Raw genomic sequence first — 19,062 nt, 5'->3', positions numbered from 1 at the left:
GGATAAAGAAATGAAGTAAAATGTGTATGAATCCTAGGACTAGAAGCACACACATGACAGCCACCCTAAACCAGAGAATGCTGTGAAAAATGACTACTGTGCATTAGCAGTCAGCGCCAATTCCTGGGGAGTAACTTATGGAAAAATAAGTGCTGGAATGGAGTATGCAGTAAAGTCTCATGAAATGCGATAATTCATGCAAAGTACTCGGAGCAGTGCTTGGCACATAGTAAGTGTCCAATAAATGTTCACTATTATTGTTGTAAATATCAAAGCCATTTTTATACTCCAGAGGAATCCTCTATTTCCTTATATGACACTGAGCATTCTTCTGGACAACATTAAGTAACACTTTGCTGTGGCTTAGATTTGCTGTCTTTTGCTTTTTTCAGCTGGTCTGGGTTTTTGCGTTAGGCCAGAGCTGAATTCTAAACCCAGCTCCCAGGCTCGTAAGCCCTGCCACTCTAGGGGAGTCGCTTAACACCAATGAGCATTTACTCCTGTGTGAAAGGAGAGTAAATGCAGGCAGCCCCTTCTCCAGAGCTAAGGCTGCAGTCCACCATCTGCTTCCTCTGCACGTCCACTATGTACTCTTCTCTGCCAACCCATCTTCCCAGCTTACCCCTTGTTACTGCTTCCCAGGATTTCCAGCCCATCTAGGTTCTCAGCCCACCCCCATCAGCACTTCTGACCATTACTCCTAAGACAGTTTCTCCCTCTGCCTCTGTGCATGTGTTAGAGATTCTTTCTGAGCCTTTGTGCAAGTGCTCTTGGATCATGACTCCCCTAGATACCAGCTGGACTTGACTGGGCATGCGGGTGGCATTTGGTGTGAACACAGCCATCCAGGGAAGAAGGGCTGCAGCCACAAAACAGAGAGCTACAGCTACCTCACTCTTCACAGCCACATCACTTCTGTTTCTCCTTCCCTTGGTGCCCTTCCCTGACTTTCTGCCTTGGAAACTCCTACTTTTCCCTCAAAACCCAGCTCTGATGTGCCTTTTTCTTTGAAATCTCCCCTGAATTCCCCTCTCTAGCTGGATGAATGGATGCATCACCCTCTCTGTCACCACCGTCTCTGTCATTCTCGAATTCCTCGCACAAGACATGTGTGCTTGTGGTACCACAATCACGGGGAGGGGGAAACCACATATGTGCCTATCATCATGTAATAAGTGATTCCTGTCACTCGCAGGCTCAGGCCACTCTGTGGAGGTCCCCGTCTTGCTTCACACAGCACTCCTGAGGGGCCACGAGGCTTTAGGAGAGAAGATAAGAACCCCCAGAAATGACTGGGTGAGGAAACTCCAAGAGTGCGAACAAGAAGGAAATAGCATGAGTGTGCTGAGAACACAAGGAGAGAGAGAAACCCAGGAGAATGAGGAATGCTCAATACTAAATTAACAGCTCTCCAGCTAATAGCGAATGCAGGCTACAAATCAGGCAGCATGCCAGGTACATGGAATTTTTCAAATTGCTTTGTTCTGAAGATACACAAAATATGAAATAGGCCATTTCCTCAAAGATTCATATAGTCTAATATATGAAGGCCAAAAGAGAGTTTTGGCAAGAATGCGGGTGAGGGCTGAATTGACTGGGGTGAGCTACCCTGAGGGTCCAGGACCTAGCACACAGAGCTCTCTAACCTGCAGCACACATTTGGCCTTGCTCCCTGCCCTTCTATTTCTCCTCTGACACATTGGGAGGAGACACTGAGTTCCCTGTCATTATCAAGCTTTGCCCAGCTCCTTGAATGATTGGGATAGAACTGGACAGAGAGGTGGGTTTCTGTGCCTGCCTTTTTAGTACTATGAGGATCTTCTTGATCTGGCCTTTGCTGAGCCAGTGAGCAGTGTTCCCAGACCCAGGAGTGAGAATGCATGTGAAAGTCCACCTGGAGCTTTCCCAGGGCGCTGCCCACCCCAACCCAGCAAGGACCACAGGCTACCCAGTGAGAAGCCTGGGGACAAACACAAGGTCATTTCCCCTACTTTGTTGCTTATGGTCCCCAACAGTTATTGTGGGGTATGGATTACTATGGTGATAAACTGGACACTTGTAAACTGAGTTTAAAAGTCATTGTGAGTTGACAAGTGGGACCCAATTAAACTAAAGAGCTTCTGCACAGTAAGGAAACTGTCAGCAGAAGAAACAGACAACCCAAAGAATGGAAGAAAACATTCAGAAACTCTGCATCTGACAAAGGCCTAGTATCCAGAATCTGTAAGGAACTTAGATAAATCAACAAGCAAAAAAAACAACCCCATTAAAAAGTGGGCAAAAGGACATGAACAGACACTTCTCAAGACATCCAAGTGGTCAAGAAATGTGAAAAAATGCTCAATATCACCAATCACCAGAAAAATGCAAATCAAAACCACAATAAGATACCATCTCAAACCAGTCCAGCATGGTTATATATATTTTATATATATATATTATATATTATATATATATAATATATATATATGTATATATGCTGGTAAGGTTGAGAAGAAGGAGGGGAAAGCTTAAATGGTTTTTATACACTGTTGCTAGGTATGTAAATTAGTTCAGCCACTGTGAAGAGCAATTTGGAGCTCCCAAAGAACTAAAAGTTTAACTACCATTCAACCAAGCAATCCCTTTACTAGGTGTGTATCCAAAGGAAAATAAATTGTTCTACCAAAAGACCCATGCACCTGTATGTTCACCACAATAGTATTCACAAAAGCAAAAACATGAAATCAAACTAGGTGCCCATCAGTGGTGGACTGTATAAAAAAAAATGTGGTCCATATACACCATGGAATATTATGCCACCATAACAAAGAACAAAATCATATCCTTTGCAACAACATGGATATAGTAAAGGCCGTTATCCCAAGCCAACTAATGCAGGAAAAGAAAGGCAAGTACCACATGTTCTCACTTATAAGTGGAAGCTAAACATTGAGTACACAGACACAAAGAAAAACAGACAAGGGTAATACAAGGGGAGGGAGAGGAGGGGGAAAGTGTTGAAAAGCTTCCTGTTGGGTACTATGCTCACTTCTTGGATAATGAGCTTAATGGCACCTGAAACCCCAGCATCACACAATATACCTTTGCAACAAACCTGCACATGTACCCCTGGAATCTGGAATAAAAATCGAAAAATACAAAACTCTAAAAAATGGCAGTGTAAAAAGTGCCATAGTATGAGGATGTGTAGATGAAGGTAGAGTGATCAAGGCCTTGCCTATCTAAGCTGGGCTCAGCTGGCACATTAGTCACACTCATTAAGCATTGTGAACCAGCAGTGCCTGGGGAGAGTTGATAAACCAGATCTGTCTCTGGCTTTCATGACCATGACCTCTGGGATGGCTCCTGATGTCACTAATAGTAAAGAGCATAGGAAGGTGACCCTGGGGTAGAGGATGCACAAAGTAGGGACCATCCAGCCAAGCAGAAGAGAAGAGCAAAGAATCACACCTCAGAGACAGGACCTGGGCTGAGTCAAGATTGATGAATAATCCAGATAAATCAATAGTCACAAGATGTTCTAGGACAACTGCAGGACCCATGTGAAGATATTGCAAAGGGATGGAGCATGATGAATTGGGGATCTGCAAGAGCTTTTGTATGGACATGGTTTGTAGGGGTTTAGGGGTGATGAGGAGTGAAGGTAGAAAAAAAAAAAAAAAAAGGATCCAGTGATGGAGACACGAGCTGGATCTTAGAGGGCCTTCCAGGCCATACCCAGGAATTTAGATTTCTTCTAAGGCATTAGAGGATCATTTGAATGTTAAATACAAAAAGTAACAATAATCAGTTTACCTTTGGCGTAGACCATCATTTTGGATTCTTCTGCTGAAAGCTATAGAAAATCCTGATTCATTTGGTTTAACTATAAAGACAACGTTATCTCACCTAACAAGAAGTCTGAAGTTAGTAGCTGGTTAACTCAACAGCTCAAAATATCACCAGAAGCCAAGATTTATTTTATCCCACTCCACCCCATAGATCGACATTAGTGTTATCTTTTTACTCTTCGTTGCTGGATCGTCTTGTGAGGTAATTCCTCTTGATTGCAAGATGGCTGCAACAGTTCCTGCCTTTGCAAACTTTCATTCAACATCCAGTGCTGTTTATTCCTCAGTTCTTTTTGTTAGAGGAAAGAAAACCTTCTCAAGCACACTGTACCACCACCCCCAACACAGTATACTACCTCTGTGTCTCCTGGCTGGATTTGCACCCTACTTTCATGCCTAAATGAATTATTGGAAAAAGGCATAAGGTCACTGGGTTGATTTATACTAATCCAGATGAGCGCTCTGAGACTGGACAGCTCAGGGCTTCACAGAAGAGAATGAATACCTTTAAAAGTGGAATTATGTTGAAAAGGAGGAAAGGATGGGGTGGATTTTGAGAAGACAGCTAGCTGGGTCTGCCGTAATCACTCAGGGTGAAGGTGAAGACTCAAAGCAGGAAATCCTTGCTCTTGTTAAAGGGCCTCATATGTGGTGATGAGTGAAGAAAAGGCAAATTAGGGTGACCTTAGGGATAAAATAAAAGCAGCTTCATGCCAGGATTGTGAAGATCTTCCACCAAGCAGCAGTTGCCTCCACTGGATCTGCTTTCACCAGCCCCATGTATTTCCAGAAAACTCAGGAAGAGAGAAATGTGGCCAGAAGCTACATCAGCATGAAACTTCTGAGCTTGGAACTGGAAGCTACTGCGAAGGCTGAAAGGTGCTCAACCTGGATGGTGCTAAATTGCTGTTTGTTTGATTTTGCACTTTGGCAATAAGAATCTTGGAGGAATCAGAGCTAAATGACTTCCAGAATGGAGTGCATACAGCTTCAAAATCTGAATGTGTTCGTAATGACTGCATGCCCTGTGAATTCAGGCGAACACTGTTTACATACACATGGGAAAAACAGAGTTTTCACTGCATTCAGTTTACATTAATGAATATAATTTTGCAAATATAGTCAAACTCTAACATTTACAAGTGCAAATAGCTTTACCAAGGTCAGGTGCATCTGCCTCCAAACTGTTTGAATAAAGAAATATTTGGAATATCCAACTCTCACTCAAACCAAAATATTTTTTAAGATACCTTTTCTGCAATTTTTTTTCAGTTAAAGGTGTAAATATGGCTGCCCTTCCTCGTGACAGGAAGCGTGGACTTTCTTAATCGGAACTGTGAGAACCTTGAATCCAGAGGAGGCGGTCGAGGGTGCTGGAGAGGTCAGAATTCTAGGCAGCATCAAGGAAACCCAGAGTTAGGGTTAAGGGACACCTTCAGCTTGGAAAGGAAATTAGCCTTCAGGCTCCTGGTGTCGTGAAGACTGAAATCAGTCCACACAGGTTAAAGCAACAGAAACTGAAACATTTCTAGCATAATTATCTTCACCTTTGCTTTCCCTGCAGAAAGTCATAGCTCCTTGTTCTAACAGGAGCACTCTTACTTCAAAAAAGCTGTTTTGCCTGTGGATCCAAGCGAAGATGAGCAATGACACGCGTGTGCCCTCACCCGGGGTGGATGTGCATCCCACCACCATCTGTGGAGCCCTCCTCAACACATCATCTGCAGCCCTGCCAGAAAACTATAATTAGCTCCTCTCTACCCTGGGCAATAAGATTTTGTCAGGACAGTATGTTTCTCCAAAATTTCATCTCATTTCTTCAGCCATGCTCAGATACAGTTGTTAAATAGTTTGCTTTCAGTGGAAGCAATGGCTTATTTTTGGTGTTAGTACTTGCTGTGAAATAGAGAACATCCATTAGGAATAAATGCTTATTTTTATAACACACCATCAAGAATGAGAACATTTTAGCCCTGGACAATAAAGAAAAAGGGAGGCTAAATTCACTCTATCAAGAACGTTTCTGAATAAAAGCACAAGAATGATTCTGGGACAGGGTTAGAGGTAGGGACACCTCCTCAACTCTAGAAAAATACACCTCATGACCCCCTATGTCTTAGAGACCAATGCCAAGGGCGCACTGCAGAGAGGCAGGGTGCAGGGGCACCATTCAGACATGGGGTAGAGATTATCTGCTTCTTTTATTCTTCAGGTGCAGAGTTCTGTGAGGAAATATGATCCCTCAAGCATGGGAACTTGTGGCTAGAAAATGATGATTGCCTGTTGCCCCTGGGTCTTTTGCAAGGACTGGAATCCCTCTGTTATTCCTGGTCATGATTCCACTCAACCTCTTCTACAAGCTCAACACCCTCACTCAGGCACATCACATGACCCGCCTCAGCACAGACAACAGCCAGGCCCCACATGTGATCTTTTGCTGTTCCCACCAGATGCACATCTGTGTGTCTGTGAGAAAGCTGAGCCTCCCTTGCAAAGTAAGTCTAACCTGCAACCTACACCCATCCCTCTCCATCTGCTCCATGTATTGCCCTGATTTCTTCTGCTTCTTCATGTACTGCCTTCGGTGCCTCCTGTCCTGTCTATATATACACTCAACTGTCCCATCATAAAAAGGAAAGTTTCCCTTTACTTTGGGTTTCTTCCAATTGCACATCTGTTTCATCACTCATTAAATCCACATTATTCATTTCTTTTCTCATTCAATAAATAATTATTGAGCACCTCCTGTGTATTAGGCATTTTTCTGGATTTGGGGAATACAGAGAGAAACACCTGCCCTGTGCAACTTACATTCTAGAGAGGAGACAGGCACCACACCCACTCTCAACTACCAACGAGGGTAATCATTCCATAGATATTCTATCCAAAGCACAAACAGCAAAAGAAAAAAAATAGATACATTGAACTTGATCAAAATTGACAACTTTGTACTTCAAAGAACAAAAATCAAGAAAGAGAAAGGCAAGAGGGAGAGATAAAGTGGGGATGGTTTGCATGTTCTTCACATGTACCCCCAAACCTAAAATACAATAAAATAAATAAATGGGAAAAAATAAAAAAAAATAAAAAAAAACAATCAATTTGACATATTTTATTATATATTTAATACTTTAAGCCCTATACAATGATTTATATTATAAATTAAAACATTGAGTTTAAAAAAAAAAAAAAGTGGGGATGGTTGATGGGTACAAAGATAAACAGGTAGAATGAACAAGATCCAGTGTTCAGCAGCACAGTAGGGAGACCACAGCTAACAGTGATTTATTGTATGTTTTAAAAATCACTAAAGAAATGGAATTGGAATGTCATTAACACAAGGAAATAATATATACTTGAGGTGGTGGGCATCCTATTACCTTGATTTGATCATTGAACATTGGATGCCTGTATCACAACATCATATGTACCCCATAATATTTTACATTTGTAAATATTTATAACTATCACCCATAATAATTAAAAATTATTTTTAAAAAAGGAAAGAAAACTTGCTCCCCTAACTGGAGTAATGACAAAAACATAAACAATGAGGGAAGGACAGAACTATTGGCAGGTGTCTTGTCCGGATATTTGGCAGTCCCTGTTTACCTTTACATGGAGAAATGGTGGCCTCTTTTAATCCTAGGCATTGAAAATTGGACCCTTCCCCATTTCCCTGCACTCCTTGGGAGTCTATAGCATCAGAATTGTGTGAGTGTATAACAAAGACTACAGATACTTTAAAAAAGAAAAAGAGAAGACAACAAAAATATGGGGAAATATATTTTTGAATTGTATATCTGATAAGGAACTTGCATCCAGAACATATAAATAACTCTTACAATTTAATATTTTTTTTAAATTTCAAAATGGGCAAAGGATTTGAGTAGGTATTTTTCCAGAGAAGATATATAAATGGCTATAAGCACATGAAAAGATGCCTGCAGTTATTAGTCATCAGGGAAATGCAAATAAAAACCACTATGAGATACCACTTCACAACGCCTAGGATGGCTAAAATCTAAAAGACAGACAACATCAAGTGTCACTAAGAATGTGGAAAACTGGAACTTTCCCACTTGTTGGTGAGAATATAAAATGGCACAGCCACTTTGAAAAAAGTTTGGCAATTCCTCAAATTGTTAAACATAAAGTTATCATATGGCCCAGCAATTCCATAACTAGTTACATACTCAAGGGAAATAAAAACACGTGTCCACACAAAAACATACACAAATTTTTTAGCAGTATTTTTCATAATAGCCAAAACAATCCAAATGTCCATCAACAGATGAATGAATAAATAAAATGTAGTACATCGTACAATGGAATATTATTTGACCATAAAAAGCAATGAAGTCCTGACCCATGCTACAATCCAGATGAACCTTGAGACCTTGATGCTTAGTGAAAGAAGGCAGTCAAGAAGATCTCATGTTCTGTGGTTTCATTCACACAAAATATCCACAATTAGCTCATCTATAAAGACAAAAAATAGATTAGTGGTTACCTAGGGCTGGAGGTGGAGGCCGTGGGCAACTATTAATTGATGCAGGGATTTTGTGAGGAGATTAAAATGTTCTAAACTGAGATTGGGGTGATGATTACATAAGTCTGTGAATACCCTGAAAACCATTGCATTGTACAATTCTAGATATCAATAAAGCCTTTATGAAAATAGAAACCTACAGTCTCAGCTAGATTACCAGATAAAACACAAGATGCCCAGTTAAATCTGAATTTAAATTTTTTTCAGTGAGTTTCCAGTCTGACTGTGCTTCAACTGTTTCGTGGGGCATAATTATACTCAAAACAATTCTTGGTTTGTCATAAATGTAAATTAACTGATAATTAAGTGTTTGATCCGCGACCCCTTATGGGGAGTGGACTGCTACAGGGTTGATGTGAGGAATCCCAGTAGGAGTGTGGAAGTTGGCTGGAGGCCTTAGTGCAGGATTAGCCTGGAAAGCCAAAGAGAACTCCAATGGTGGACACTTTGAGTAGTGGGGCTGAACAGTTTGCTCTTCCTCCTATACCGAGTGGCCTCCAGTCAAGACATTGTGCAGAGGAGTGGGGTGGATGTTGGTGTTGGAAGAAAGAGTATAGCAAGCTTGTCCAACCCACAGGCCTGCAGCCCAGGATGGCTTTGAATAAGGCCCAACACACATTCATAAACTTTCTTAAGACATTATGAGACATTCTTGCGATTTTTTTTTTTTTTAGTTCATCAGATATTGTTAGTATTTGTGTATTTTATGTCCTAAGACAATTCTTCTTCTTCCAGTGTGGCCCAGGGAAGCCAAAAGACTGGACACCCCTGATGTACAATCATCTGGATCCACTCATGCCATTGACAGGGAACCCAATACCAGCAGCAATCTGTAGCCTCCTGGTAGTCATGTTTGATGGACTGCAAGTGTAAGGAACAGGTTCCAGGAGGCAGATAAGTGGTATTCTCACAACAGTTTACCCTGTGGCAACGATAACTGGAAAGGAAAGGAGGAGGCAGTGGTGTCAGGCATTTCAGTGAAGAGATGAAGGGGTGGCTGGTGGATGTGAGAGGCCAGAAGTGGGAAGCCTTGGGGTTTCCAGCCTGAATGACAAAGAGGCCAAGGTGGCCCCTAATGAGATAGGAAAACCACAAGATCACGAAGGAGGAGGGAGGAGGATTGGTTTTTCACATGAGTTTAAACATATAAGTAGTAAGAAACTGGAGCCAACTGTGGTGTTAAAGAAGGAAAGGAAAGAGTGTCGGGGCTGGACTTGTATGTGCTTCCATCTGTGGCAGAGCTGGAGAGACGTTACCCATGCAAGTGGCCAGAAGGACCATCAGAGAATGTAATGCAGGGCAGAGGGTCGGGGAAGTTAAAGAATAATGAGGTTTTTTTAATACCATATCCACAGTGACATAGGTCAAGGAGAAGTCTCACAGGTAAGGGTGGAAACGTGTCCTCTGCTTTCAGAAGCTGAGGGGTAGCCAGGTATGGGTTGTTGGCAGGGGATGAAAAGTCTATGCAGGCAGAGGGAGAGGCCAGGAAGCCATAAGTGCCCACAGGAAGCAGAGATGGAACACCAGACATGAGACCGCCAGCGACAGGTGTCTTTCCTCTTCTTGGTGTGCCCAGGTGGTTGCAGGTCTCCTATTCCTCTCTCATCTGCTCTCAATAAGGTTGCCAACAAGACTCTGGGTCTACAGTGGTCTCCCCTGCATGTCTTCTGCCCTTCCTGGTGCCCTGCACCTGAATCACAGCACCCTCTTCTGATGCTGACACGTTGGAGGGATTCTGAATCTGAGAGTGTTTTGGGATGCTGACCACATCCTCAAGGCTGAAGAGACCATCCTCAGCTGTACTGCCCAATACCGCAGGGTCACAGGTTCACTTCACCTGTATGGTCAGGTCAGCCGACACCCCTGCAGAGTTGTAAAGAATCTCAGGCTGATTCAGGAAAAAAAAGAGGACTTGCAAATAGCCAACAGATATATAAAAAGAAGCTCAGCCTCACTAATCACCATTGAAATACAAATCAAAACCACAGTAAGAGATCACCCTACTTCAGTTAGAATGGCTGTTATCAAAAAGATGATTAAAAAAAAAACAGATGTTGGCTCATGTACTGTTATGGGAATGTAAAATAGTATAGCTACTATGGAAAACAGTATGGGTGTTCCTCAAAAAACTAAAAAGTAGAACTAACATTTGACCCAGCAAACCCATTATTGGGTATACATCCAAAAATAAAATAAAATCAGTATGCTGAAGATATATCTGCATCCCATGTTTATTACAGCACAGTTCACAACAGCCAAGCTATGGAATTAGCCTAAATGCCCATCTACAGCTGAATGAATTAGAAAAATGTGGTATATATACACAATGGAGTGCTCTTCGGCCATAAAACCCAATGCAATCTTGTCATTCATGACAACATGAATGAACCTAGAGGACATTATGGTAAGTTAAATAAGCCAGGCACAGACAAATATTGCATATTCTCACTCATTCTAAAAATGTTGATTTTGTAGAGGTAGAGAGTAGAATAGCAGTTACCAGAGGCTGGGGATGGGAGGGAAGAGGTGGAATGAGGGAGGCTTCTTAACAAGTACAAAGTTAGAGTTGAGGAGATTAAGTTCTGGTGTTTCTACACAGCAGGGTGACTATGACAAATAATAATGTGGCATATATTTTAAGATACCTAGAAGAGAAGATTTTTAATGTTATCACTACAAAGAAGTGATAAAAATTTAAAGTGATGAATATGGTAATTGCCCTGATTTGATACAATGTATGCCTACATTGAAACATCATTTCACCCCATAAGTAGGTACAATTGTTATATCAACTGTAACTTTTCACAGAGCAGGTGCATCACCATCTTGGACAAACACGGCCATTTTAAGTTCCCCTTGGTTAAAAAAAAAAATCCAGCTCCATAACATCAGCCTGATGGCTAATGTCAGCATAACCAGAAACATTCCAACCCTAAGATAAACCCCCTCCAACCAGAAACATGCCAACCCTGAGACAACCTCAGAGACATTCCAATCCCACAATAAACTTGCCCTCACGTGGAAACATTCTGAACCTGTGATAAGCTCTTCTCTCATCCTAAATCCTTAAATACCCTTAGTCCGTGAGAAAGAATGCTCCCACTGAAATCAGCCAGAAGCCCCTCTCAGGTTTATTCCCCAACATAAACCTGTGTTTGACTTTGAGCTACTTTTCGTGTTTTTTTCTCCTTCAACTCTTAAAAAATTTTTTACAAAGCTAAGTCTGAGCATGTTTCTTCAGAGATAGATTGTGCTCTGCTTTATTGCAGTGAATTGAATGGAAAAAAAATAGATGGTTTTATTGCTGGTAATATCACTAAGCAGAAATGACAGCTTCCAAAGTTCTGAATAGCACGGGTATTCCGTCTTTGTTGAAGGTTATCATGGAACTTAGATAGAGAAGTAGAGCCTGTTCTGACAATGTTCCTCATAAGCGAACAGTCTAATATTCTGGATTCAGTTCCCATGAGGTTTACAGAGTTGGGTTTATTTTCAAATGAGATAGACTTGTTTGGATTCAACTTACTTCTGAGGTTGGTAAGAACCTTCCAAATAAGAACATCAGTGCGTCTGCAACATGGGGACATTTTGGACTCTAATTTTAAATGATAACTTTAAATTAATAATGACTTTTTACTACATTGCTTTTTAGCTTAATATCATTTTAAATGGATTTTATTATATAAGAGCATGAATTATATTTTTCCCTATTTTCCTGCTCATCCCCAGAGCCCCAAGTGAAGTATGTGCTTCAGTTATGCATGTGCAGTTGGAGAGAGAAGGCAGGAAGAAAAGTGTCCATGTGTTTTCAGTCACACAGAAACATTCTTGATTTGGCCAACTCTGCACGGGAGCTAGGGTGAGCCAGCAGAGCAGGTGTCTGCAATGCGTCAGGCGCAGGCAGGTTGCAGCACAGAGGCAGCAAGCATGGGAGGGCAACATGGGGAAGCAGTGATGGTAGCCACACAGGTGCACACAGGTACAGAGAAATATGACAGGAACTGGACCTACGTTTCCATGTAAAGAAACATTTCATGGGCTGAAGGAAAGTGAGAGGCCCTTTGGATCTCAGACCCTCCCTAGTGTCTAAAATGTGGGGTAACCAGCCAGCCCAGTTTTCCTAAGACTGTCCCAGTTTTTAGCACTGAAGTTTGGTGTCCTGGGAAACCCCTCAATCCTGAGGAAACTCACAGGTCTGGCCACCCTACATCCCCACCACTTCTGAGACTGTGCACCGTGGGGCTGAAGGTTAACTTGCTGTTTACCATCGGTGGGCCCACTTGTGCTTTTCTCCCCAGTATTCTTCCACTGCTACTGCTCCTTCTCCTCTTCTAAGGTTGAGAAATAATTCTCTCTCTGTGTATCAAAAGTGGCACCGTGAACCTGAAGTCAAATTCATAGAGACAAAAAGTGGGAATGGTAGTTGCCAGGGGCTGGGGGAAGGCGGAATGAGGAGTTTGTGTCTGATGGGTACAGAGCCTCAGTTGCAGAAGATGAAAAAGTTCTGGAGCTGGATGGTGGTGATGGTTGCACAGCAACGTGAATGTATTTAATGGCACTTTAAAATGGTTACCATGGTAAATTTTATGTTATGTATGTTTTACCATAATAAAAAAAAAATAGAATGGAAAACAAAACGTGGTACTGTGGAAGCTAGACCCAGAAGAGCATCTATGCCAAAGCGTATGGAAGAGAGGAGCTTTCCTTGCAGAATCGAGAACTTGTCTCACTTGTAATCTCTCATTTCTCACATGCACCATATAGAACACATTTAGGTTCCTCATGTTGCTCCTGTAACCATTTGAATTTACAAGTAGGAAAATTTAAAGGATGCTTGAGCAAGAGGCAGCATACTCAGGAAATCTGAGGGCTAGTGTGGAAAGTTCTATAGCAAATCCTTTTGAAGGGGAAGATTGAACAAAACTGGCTCAAAAGCCATTACTCCAGTGTGCTAAGAACTCCCGAGTGTGGACTCACCTGTGACCCATCTCATCCCGACTCTCAGGGATCCAGACAGAGCTATCCTTAAGCAACTTTAAGTTTAGTTGTCTAAAATGTGCCCACAGAGCAGTGAAAAGACATGCTTTGGATAGGGTTTGGAATGTTACATTTAGTACTTCACAACTCCAGAGGCACCAGCCAGCCTTACTAGGAGAAGAGTAATTCCTAGCTAAGGAGATGATGCCAGCAGAGAGAAAGGACTTTCCATTCAAAATAATGCTACCCCCTCTCACCAACACTGACTCACTTGACCCCTTTTAGTTGAAGTTGAAAGCTTTTACATACTTGCCTCGTCAAAAGTATGCTGCTATGTCTCTATTCCAACCATCCCTGAGCAGTTTCATTTTAGTGAGTGCTCCCTGACTGGAGAGGAATGTGTCTGTAAGTTGTCCCAAGAGTACCATCTCTTGCCTTCTCTTTCATAAGCCACCACCTTGCCTTGGAGGGTCGCTTTGCGCTCCTTAAACCCATCCTCTGGTTGGGGATTGTGGCCATCGGTCACAGGGGCGCCACAGCATCGGTGGTGAGTCTGGAGTCACAGATCTTCTAAGACTAAGAAACTGTCCAATAACTGCATTTCTTTAGGTATTAAACAGAGCCATGCAATATGCAGCCTCGTTGTCTTGGGATACCGTTCCTTCTTCACGCTGGCAAGGCACAGGGTCCTTGTAGTTTCAGCATCTGCCTAAGGGATACATTGATGCTGGATGGGAGACGAGGGTCTCAGGGACCACTGGTGCCTGCAGTCATCAAGGCACACAGCCCCATGAGGCCAGGAACCCCAAAGGGGAAGCTGAAAGGGAGGCTACCAGGGGAGCATCCAGTGCTAAAGCATCAAGCTGACCTGGGTCTTTCCATAAGGCACCTGGGTGTCACCTGAGGTGGGAGGTCACAGTGCTGAGATGCGGCTGAACACTTGAAGCAATTGGGAGATGTTGGGGGAATGGGAGCGGAGTTTTTCTTATTTACCATCTACTCAGAATGCTCTTCTGGGGCATGGGTAGACTAGTCTCCATTTTCCTTCCCAGCAAAGTAAACATCGAGAAGCAAAACAAAACAAAACAAAACAAAAACACCTCCCAATATTCTACAGGTCAGAGTGATTTTTGTTTTGTCTCGACTTTCCCCAGGAGTACAGCTAGTGCTCGACTTAGAACCACAGTCAGGACCGCGGACTGGTCGTAACACGATTTGGTTGTAAGTTGAGTAGGCTATATGTACAGTTGAAATGGTGCACGCAGAGATGGTAGTGCTGCCTGAAGCTGGTCCGCACTGTCGTACGCCCGGCTGGGCAACGTTTACGCTGCCAGCAGAGCAGTCGTGGCTAGCGATTGTGGTCGTAAAGTCAAACGGTCGTAAGTTGCATAGGTGGTAAGTCGATTGATACCTGTACTGAAATGGGATCCTGGCCCTGGTAACAGGGTGCAGGTGCTTAAACTGCTTTGTGTCTGCAGGAACACCAGACATTCAGCAGCCACTTAATGAGCACCTACTGGCTGCTGGTTGAGTTCTGCTTGAAACACCTGGCAATAGTCACAGGAAATGGAGCAAGGGCAGGAAATGCCTTTGCAAACCCAGAACTCCACTGATGTCTTGAATGTCTGGACTCAGCTCATGGCCAAGCAGTGTCAGTGGGGCGCAGGGGCTCAGGAAAGGAGGACATCCAGGGGCTTGAGGACCTGATGCAGCCTCACTCCTGAGTGTTTTATCTCAATGTCCTTTTATATATGTTTACAGTTTTATGCAATACAGCCTTATCGAGGTCTATGTTAATATGGTCATCAAACCACAGAGCATGATATGAGTATATGTAGGGTCAGAGGATGTTGAGGGTGAGATGGTGATGAACATTCTGCATAACTCTGGGATTCTAGTAAGAAACACTTGTGAATAAATTCTTCCATGAAAACATGGTCAGATTCAAGAGGCAAGCCTGCAGTGCTAGGTATGGAGAGATGACAGCCTTCCTCCCTCCTTCACTGCTGCCGGGTGGTGAAAACAGAGGGCAGCCCCTCAAGGTGCCTGGTCCTTCTGCATAAAGGAGAACATGGCAGGTGGAGGGGGTCTGGAGAGGGTGCCTGCCCGGCACCATTCCGACCTTGCAGGATGGGCACTCTCACAGGATAAAGCACAGGAGTTGGGGATTTAGGGTCTATAAATGAGTTTTCTCTCTTTTGTAAGGGGAATAAGTCTAATAGGATTGTTCTGAAGATAACATGAGATCATATACAAAAGTGATTAAGATGGTAGCTAGAACACAATCATACCAAGGACAGGTAAGCCCTTGTTTTCACACTCCCTATTTTATATATGACAATTCTGAGGCTCAAAGTAAGAAGCCGAGCAGCATCCAGAAAAGCCCTGATGCAACCCGATCCACCTATTCCAAAAGCCCATGTCTTTCCCCACCCTGCTTCCAGTCACAGCGCAACACAGCCACAGCTCAGATATTTGAAATCAGAGAGCATTTCCACCAGCTCAACAAATATTTCAAGCTTATTTAGCATGATGAGTCTTGCTTTTTGTTTATTGTAGATATGCTAGAATTACCAACATTAAAGCAGTTATCTGTGAAATTATCCCCAAATTATATTAGCATGCCCATAGAACAGCATTTTGCATGTAAATTGATAGCAGGTGAGTTCAACAGAACTGCCTTTAAAATGAGTCTCAAGGAATCCATAATGAGTGACTATTTATTTTAGCAGTTCTGAAACTATGCAATGTGTGTGCAATTACCAAAAGCATCAGAAAGAAGAGACAAAAATCTACCTATAAGCAGGCTACTTACAAAAAAAAAAAAACATAAATAGTTCCCTGAAATTCCCATGGCTTCGGTTTTAGGAAGATCTTTTTACCATCTTTGTCTGTACTCCTGCATGCTGTTGTCACTTGCTATCCAAACACAGTGGACATTAGCTGAAGCACCCCTTGTTAATTTAAGTCTAAAAGTATGTTCGAAAGTCCATCCTCCTGTGTGATTGCAAGGGCGATGTGCTAGTCACTTTGGCATCTGAACCAACAGGGAATGTAGAAGCAGCATGCTTGGGACAAGTCAGAGGTGCTGGCCAGGCAGGCTTGCTGCTGCCTCTGCCTTGCCAGGTGGGGCGGGTGGGGACAGTAGAGTCGGTATGAACATCCTCCATGGCCTTCTACATAGCATTAATATTGATTGCCCTTTGCAATTTGTATCAGTTCCCATGTTGATCCTTGCTATGAGGTAAGCAAGAAATTTGAGGCCCAGAGTTTAAATGACTGACTCCAAATCTCCCCAGTGTGGGTGATGGAGCTGGGATTTGATCACAGATGTACTAAATCCAACTCTATTTTTCCAGTATGAAGAGGGCTTGGAGCTTATTCAATCTAATTCAGTGTCTGGTGGAGAAATCCCACGTATAGTAAAGCAAGTGTAAAAAGGCAAACAATAGCAAGTGTTGAAAGGATGTAGGAAAGGGCACCCTGGCACACTGTTGCTGGGGATGTACGTTGGTGCAGCCATCACAGAAAGCAGTATGGCATTTCCTCAAAAAACTAAAAACACAACTACCTTATGATCAGACAATCCCACAGCTGTGCGCATACCCAAAAGGAAATGATATCAATATGTCAGATGAATAGATGTAGAAAGTGGTGTGTGAGTGTATATATATATATATATATATATATATATATATATATATATATCATGAACTATCATTCAGCCTTAAAAATAAGGAAATTAAGTCATTTGGGGCAACACAAATGAACCTGGAGGACATTTGGTGAAATAAGTCAGACACAGAAAGACAAATACTGAATGACCTCACTTATATATAGAATCTAAAAGCATTGAACTCACACAAGCAGGGTGGGATGGTGGTTAGCAGGGGCTGGAATTATAGTGGGGAGATGCGGTAGGGAACAGGGGAGTGGAACTGGGGAGATGTTTGTGACAGAGTACAAACTTTCAGTGATGCAAAATGAATACATGGTAAGGTCTATTGCAGTGCATGGCGACTCTGGCCAATAATACTGTATTGCATACTTGAAAATTGCTAAAAGAATAGATGTTTTGGCCAAGATGGCCACATAGGAACAGCTCCGGAGCGCTGTTCCCAGTGAGAGTGACTCAGAAGGTGAGTGATCTCCACATTTCCAACCAAGGTACCAGGTTCATCTCAATGGGACTGGTTAGACAGTGTAGCCCAAGGAGGGCAAACCAAAGCAGGGTGGAGTGTTGCCTCACCCAGGAAGTGCAAGGAGCCACAGAACTCCCCCTCCTAGTGAAGGGAAGCCATTAGGGACTTTTCTGGACATTCCAGCATTTTTCCCATGGTCTTTACAACCCACACACCAGGAGATTCTTGCTGGCACCTAAAACACCAGCACACCAAGTTTCCAGCACAAAACTGGGCAGCCATTTTGGGTGGCCATTTTAGCCAGCTCCTGGAATGCCAGCAAGACAGAACCACTCATTCCCTCGAAAAAGAAGGGGCTGAAGGCAGGGAGCCAAGTGATCTGGCTCAGTAGGTCCCACCCCCACAAAGACCAGCAAGCTGAGACCCACTGCCTTGAAATTCTCACAGCCAGCACAGCAGTCTGAGCTGGGCCTAGAACTGTCAAGCTCGGTGGGGGAGGGGCGTCCACCATTGCCTGTGTAAGCAAAGTTCTAACCTTGCCTGTGTAAGCAAGGAACAACCAGTACCAGCCACTGCAAAAACATACCAAATCATAAAGACCATCGACACTATGAAGAAACTGCATCAACTAATTGGCAAAAAAGAAAAAAAACAGCAAGCATCAAAATGGGCAGGCTCAAATTCACACATAACAAAAATTTTTTTTTTTTTTTTTTGAGACGGAGTTTTGCTTTTGTTACCCAGGCTGGAGTGCAATGGCACGATCTCGGCTCACCGCAACCTCCGCCTCCTGGGTTCAGGCAATTCTCCTGCCTCAGCCTCCTGAGTAGCTGGGATTACAGGCATGCACCACCATGCCCAGCTAATGTTTTGTATTTTTAGTAGAGATGGGGTTTCACCATGTTGACCAGGATGGTCTCGATCTCTTGACCTCGTGATCCACCCGCCTCGGCCTCCCAAAGTGCTGGGATTACAGGCGTGAGCCACCGCGCCCGGCCTCACACATAACAATATTAACCTTAAATGTAAATGGGCCAAATGCTGCAATCAAAAGACACAGACTGGCAAACTGGTTATACAGTCAAGACCCATCAGGAGAGCCATCTCACATGCAAAGACACACATAGGCTTAAAATAAAGGGATGGAGGAAGATTTACCAAGCAAACGGAGAGCAAGAAAAAGCAGGGGTTGCCATCCTAGTCTCTGATAAAACAGACTTTAAACCAACAAAGATCAAAAGAGACAAAGAAGGGTATTACATAATGGTACAGGGATCAATGCAACAAGAAGAGCTAATGATCCTTAATATATATGCACCCAATACAGAAGCACCTAGATATATAAAGCAAGTTCTTAATGACCTACAAAGAGACTTAGACACCCACACAATAATAGTGGGAGACTTTAACACTCCACTGTCAATGTTACATAGATCAACAAGACAGAAAATTAGCAAGGATATCCAGGACTTGAACTCAGATCTGGACCAAGTGTACCAAATAGACATCTACAGAACTCTCACCCCAAATCCACAGAATACACATTCTTCTCACCACC

Source organism: Cebus imitator, unplaced genomic scaffold, assembly GCF_001604975.1.
Source record: "Cebus imitator isolate Cc_AM_T3 unplaced genomic scaffold, Cebus_imitator-1.0 Scaffold888, whole genome shotgun sequence".
NCBI classification, from domain to species: domain Eukaryota; kingdom Metazoa; phylum Chordata; class Mammalia; order Primates; family Cebidae; genus Cebus; species Cebus imitator.
Note: the sequence above shows the minus strand (reverse complement) of the source record.